Source organism: Lithobates pipiens, unplaced genomic scaffold, assembly GCF_037356315.1.
Source record: "Lithobates pipiens isolate NorthernLeopardFrog02 unplaced genomic scaffold, aLitPip1_a1.2 Scaffold_23, whole genome shotgun sequence".
NCBI lineage: Eukaryota > Metazoa > Chordata > Amphibia > Anura > Ranidae > Lithobates > Lithobates pipiens.
Genome location: NW_027507785.1, coordinates 24143537 through 24149637, shown reverse-complemented (window position 1 = coordinate 24149637; position 6101 = coordinate 24143537).

Below are 6101 nucleotides of genomic sequence, written 5' to 3'. Positions count from 1 at the left end.
ACATGGAATCAAGGTACTTTCTTCTAGGTAGATCAACAATTCCACTGGGGGGGAAACTCGCCCACCCAGTTTTCACTCCTATCTGCTACAATTTCTGGGGGTTAAAGGTCAAAAGTCTCAGGGAGGTCCTGCCTCCTCGCGCCTCATATGGGGGAGGGGGGGCACGTTAGCCTCCATCAAACCCTCCTCTGGCCAAAATCAGCCCTACGGGCCCGGGGAGGTAAAGGACCTGGCTCCTTTATGAATCCCTTCCCCCCAACTAGAAGGGGAAGAAACCACTTCCGTTTATAAATAACCGGCCCACAACTAGAGCCTAACCCCGCAGCCTGCATGCTACCTAGGCTGAGTAAACATGCGGAGATCTAGAGTTTAAAACAAAAAAACTGAGCGGGGAACAGCGGACTAAGAAAAGTCAGAAGAAGAGACAAAAGGAAAGGATAGAGGAAAACAAGACCACCTCCACCAGACGTGCACGCCTATCACTACGTGGCGCTTCCGCTTATTGGCTTACTATAGCGTTCAGCTCTGTTTGAGGACTCATGTGTCTCTGGTCTCCACCTCCGGGACCCACATCTAGTGATAGACGAACTTCCGATGGGACGTTTCGCGGACCGCGAACGCGGCCGATAGTTCGCGAACCGGAACGTTCACGGCAGGCCCCATTGACTTCAACGGGAGGCGAACTTCGCAAACCTACAGTTCAAATTTGCAGCCACAAAATAATTAATAGCTGTGCAAACATAGTCCCACCACATGGCCAATGACATAACACATGTATGAGGTGAATCTGGGATTGACAACTACAAGCATTCTTTTTTTATATGGGAAATTGTTGTGACAATTCAGGACTGTGGAGTGCACGAAGGCAATGGAGGAGAGGGAAGATCAGGGTAGGCAAAGAAGAGGGTGCAGGAGATGATCACCAGCAGCGTGATATACAGCAATGACACCTGCACCGTGATAGAGTCATCTGACAGCAGCACCGTGATAGAGAGCACTGACATCAGCAGCGTGACATACAGCAATGACACCTGCACCGTGATAGAGTCATCTGACAACAGCACCATGATAGAGAGCACTGACATCAGCAGCGTGACATAAAGCACTAACACCAGCACCGTGATATACAGCACTGACAGCAGCACCGTGAAAGAGAGCACTGACATCAGCAGCGTGACATAAAGCACTAACACCAGCACCGGGAAGTCAGCATAGCACAGGGATGGTGGGAGCCCCTCATAATGAGTATAGCACAGGGATGGTGGGAGCACCTCAAAATATGCACAGCAGAGGTACAGCCCCAGGAGGAAGTCAGCACAGCACAGGGATGGTGGGAGCCCCTCATAATATGCACAGCAGAGGTACAGCCCCAGGAGGATGTCAGCACAGGGATGGTGGGAGCCCCTCAAAATAAGCAGCCCCAGTAGAAATATGACACCGCTCAACCTCTTCAAAGAGGAGGGTACGGGCATATAGTACGGTGTGCTTTTTTTGGACAAGGAAGTGAGCCAAATGAAGAAAGAAGGTCTCTGTGCTCGATTAAAAAAATTGTTTATAGACATATACATGGTCTACTGGTCACATGTGTTGAATTCCTCCGAGATCCATGCCTCATTCATTTTTATAAATGTGAGGTAGTTAACACTGTCGTGAGCTAGGCGAGTACGCTTATCAGTCACGATCCCCCTGCTGCGCTGTACGTCCTTTCGGACAGGACACTGGACGAGGGGCAAGCCAACAGTCCGATTGCAAATTGGGCAAGCTCTGGCCAGAGGTCAAGCCTGCCCACCCAGTAGTCCAGGGGTTCATCACTCCTCAGAGCGTCCACATCGGCCGTTAACCCGATGTAGTCGGACACCTGACGGTCTAGGCGTTCCCTGATGCTGGATCCGGATGACACCTGTCGATGGGTCGGCTGAAAGAATGACCTCATATCCGAAGTCACCAACACATCTTCAAACCGGCCTCTTCTTGCAGGCGCTGTTGGATTGGTACCCGCAACTCCTTCTCTGGGAGTGGGAATTGCTCCTCTGCCAGCACACGCAAAGGCAGAATGCAGCATTTCTCGAAGCAAGGCCTGGAAGTGCTCCATTCTGCCAGCCCTCTGTGACGGCTGTAACATTTCCGCCATTTTGTGTTTGTACCAGGGGTCTAAGTACGTTGCCACCCAGTACTGGTCCTTGACCCTTATGCTTTTTATACGGGGGTCCCTATTAAAACACTGGAGCATGAAGGCCCCCATTTGCACTAAACTGGAAGCGGTGTGGTGGCCTGGCTCCTGCTCAGCATCCAGGATAATGTCGTCCTCTTCATTCTCCTCTCCCCATCCACGCACAACAGGGATCCCAGAAAGGTTTAAAGCATGCTCTTCTTGCTCCTCCTCATCCGCCCCGACACCATCCTCCTCTGACTCCTCTTCAGACTCCTGTTGTTCACTTGTCTCAGATAGAGTAGCCCCCCCCTGGGAATTCATCCAGCATTGCGACTTCCTCATCTTCTTGCTCCTGCTCCTCCACAGCTTGATAAATGACACGATGCAATGCACGCTCCATAAAGAAGGCATAAGGTACCATGTCACCGATGGCGCCATGGCTGCGACTGACCAGTTTGGTGATCTCCTCAAATGGGCGCAGAAGTCTGCATGCGTCGCGCATGAGCAGCCACTGGCACGGTGAATAAAAACCCAGCTCCCCAGAACCTGTTCTGCCGATGAGTTTATACAGGTAGACGTTAACTGCACGTTTCTGCTGGAGCAGCCTACCAAGCATATAGAAGGTTGAGTTCCATCGCGTCGGGCAATCGCAAATAAGACTTCTGACCGGCAGATTGTGTCGCCGCTGAATGTCAGCAAGGCGAGCCATGGCCGTGTAAGATCTTCTGAAATGGGCCGAGATTTTCCTTGCCTGCCGCAAGATGTCCTGGACCCCAGGGTATTTGACAAGGAATCGCTGCACGACCAAGTTTAAGACGTGTGCCATGCATGGCACGTGCGTGATTTTGCCCTGTTTCAATGCGCTAAGCAGATTGGCACTGTTGTCACACACCACTGTACCAACTGTCAAATTGAGCGGTGTTAGCCACTGATCTGCCTGTGAACGCAAAGCTGAAAGGAGTGCCGGGCCAGTGTGGCTCTTGGCTTCCAGGCACAACAGACGCAGCACGGCATGGCAACGTCTCACCTGGCATGTCGAATAGGTTCTGGGGAGCTTGGGCGGCGCAGCGGAAGAGACGCTAGCAGCGGAAAAGGAGGAGTCAGCCGAGAAGGAGAGGGAGGAGGATGGGGTAGGAGGAGGAGGAGAAGAAGAGTCAGGCCTGCATGCAATCTGTGGAGGTAAAACCAAATCTACACGGGTGCCACGGGTTACATGCTTGACGGCCGTCAGAAGGTTCACCCAGTGGGCAGTAAAAGTGATATACCTTCCCTGCCCGTGTTTGCTAGACCACGTGTCTGTGGTCAGATGTATCTTGGCACCGACACTGTGTGCCAGAGATACATTCACTTGCCGCTGAACATGGCCATATAGCTCTGGGATGCCCTTCTCTGAGAAATACTTCCTTCCTGGGACCTTCCATTGTGGTGTTCCAATGGCCACAAATTTTCGAAAGGCCTCCGAGTCCACCAGTCTATATGGCAGTAGTTGGCGGGCTATGAGTTCTGACAAGCCAGCCGTCAACCGTTGGGCAAAAGGGTTATCCGGCGTCATAATTTTTTTACGCTCGAACATTAGGCCCACGGAAGCCTGCCTTTTTGCAGAAAAACGTGAGCTTGGCGTGATGGAAGGTGGAGTGGAAGACAATTGTGAGGAGGAGAAGTAGAAGACGAGGCTGGACGGTGAGAGCCTGGAGTGTGGCTTTGTGTGTTCCGTTGCTCCCACTCGGCTCGGTGATGGCTGCTCATGTGCCTTCTTAAGGCGGTCGTCCCTAGGTGAGTGTTGGGCTTACCGCGACTAATGCGTTGACTGCAAAGATTGCAGATGGCAACGCTATTGTCAGCAGCAGACACGTTAAAAAAAGCCCACACTGCAGAGCCATGTGCCGGTGTCCTGGGAGTGCCAGATGTGACCGTACATGGTCGATGACTCGCTCCTGATACATTTGCAGTCTGCTTTGTCCCCCCTGTGCAATGTAAGTTATTCCTGCTTCTCCTCCCTATCTGCTGGTCCATATCTCCCTCTGAGCTCCCCTCCTCTTCCTCTCTTGTGGGCACCCACGTGACATCACTAGACACGTCATCATAAACGTCACCTTCCCCACCGCTATAAGTAGAGATCTCAGAGTAGGCAGCAACACCGGGGACCAACCTCCTCCTTGGGCTGATCTAGGTACTGTCGTCAGACTGCTGAGTAGCGGTTGTTGCTACCTCCTCTTCCTGATCCAATACCAAGAGTGGCTGCGCATCAGAAATGTCTTCTTGATATGGATCGGAAAATAATTCCTGTGACTCAAGCGGAAGGTATGTGGTGGTGGTGGTTGGTGGTGGTGTTGTTGGTGGTAGTGTCTTTGGGGGTGCACATAGCAGAGAGTGAAGAAGAGGGTGCAGATCGAGAGGATGAGGAGGGTGCAGAAGAGTAAGGCTGACCGAGCCACTCAACCAAGTCTGGTGCATCCTTTAAAGTAATTGAACGCACCTTCTGCAACTTCCCACTTTGGCTCAAGCCTGTTGCTCCTGTCCTACCCCTACCACCCCTGCGGAAAGGCCTGCCTCTTCCTCTGCCTGTCATTTTTTAAATGACCCTGTGACAAAACTCTGTCCCTATACCGATGAAGGACTGCTGCAGTATAGGATAGCGGTCAGCAGTAGTGCATCTCAACTCTATGTATTGTGGACCTATACCAGTCCTTATAGTATAGCAGACTGTACCTTACTCAACCCTATGTGCTATAGCACCCTACACCAGGTTATTACCAGTCCTTATAAGGACCTTTGTGGAACAATTAGGTTGTGTGTGAGTGATTAGCAGACTGCAGCAGAAGGGCAGCAGTCAAATATAATATTCTTTCTATATTTGGAAGAAAGAATATTATACGTGTACAAGCCTATTACCATACCACTGATACCAGTCCTGAAAAGAACCTTTGTGGAACTAATAGTAACAGCTACTGATTAAACTGACCCACACTGCCTCACACACTGCTTCCTGCCTGTCCCTATATAAACTGACAAAACAGAGGCTACTGGAACAATAACTGGAATAGCACTTTTGTGGACCTGATAGTAACAGCTAATGACTAAACTGGCTGTCCCTGCAGCACACTCCGTCCTGTCCCTTTCTCTAAACTGACAAAGGACACTCAGGCTGCTGCAACAATCACTAGCACAGCACTGCCTATCCTGAACTACACCTAACACCTATACCAGTCCTGAAAATAACTTTTGTGTACCAAATAGCTAGCGATTTGGGTCACTGCAATCTCTCCCTGCTCTACAGAGCAACCTCTCCCTATAGTGACAGAAGAAAGAATGTAAAATGGCTGCCAGATCGGGTCTATTTATAAGTTAGGGGGAATGTCCAAGTGTCCATGTGCTGTAATGCCTCAATTGGTTGTCCTGTACCCCATGATGGATGTGTCATCATAGGTCAAAGTTTTTTTTACACAGTAAACACGGAAGTCCGCCGGGCGAACGGCGCCAATAGTCCGCCGAACGGGCGGACCGCGAACAGCCGAAATTCGCCGTGAAACGACCGCCGGGCGAGCCGTTCGGCCATCACTACCCGCATCACCCTGTTCCCACGTCCCCACCGGGAGGGCTCTGCAAGCTCCAGAAGAAGAGCAGTATCCAGACTCGAGGGAATAAACCTCTCGTCTGAAGTATGTTGCAACCATGCAGCCCATATGGTTTTAAAGCAATCACTTGTGTCATTGCAGGTTGCCACCCATTCCTCCGTGATCTCCCGCACCTTCCTGGTCCAATCCTCCAGACCAGGTACATGAGCCTCTTTCCAGTAAATGGGAAGCAGGCGTTTGGCTGCGTTTAGGAGGTACGGTAGTACACACCTCCTATAATGGCTGATCGGTACAGAAGGTACATGGAGGAGAAAATGCATTGGCAAAAGTGGGACATTGATATCTAGTATGACCTTAATTTGTGCCTAGATTGT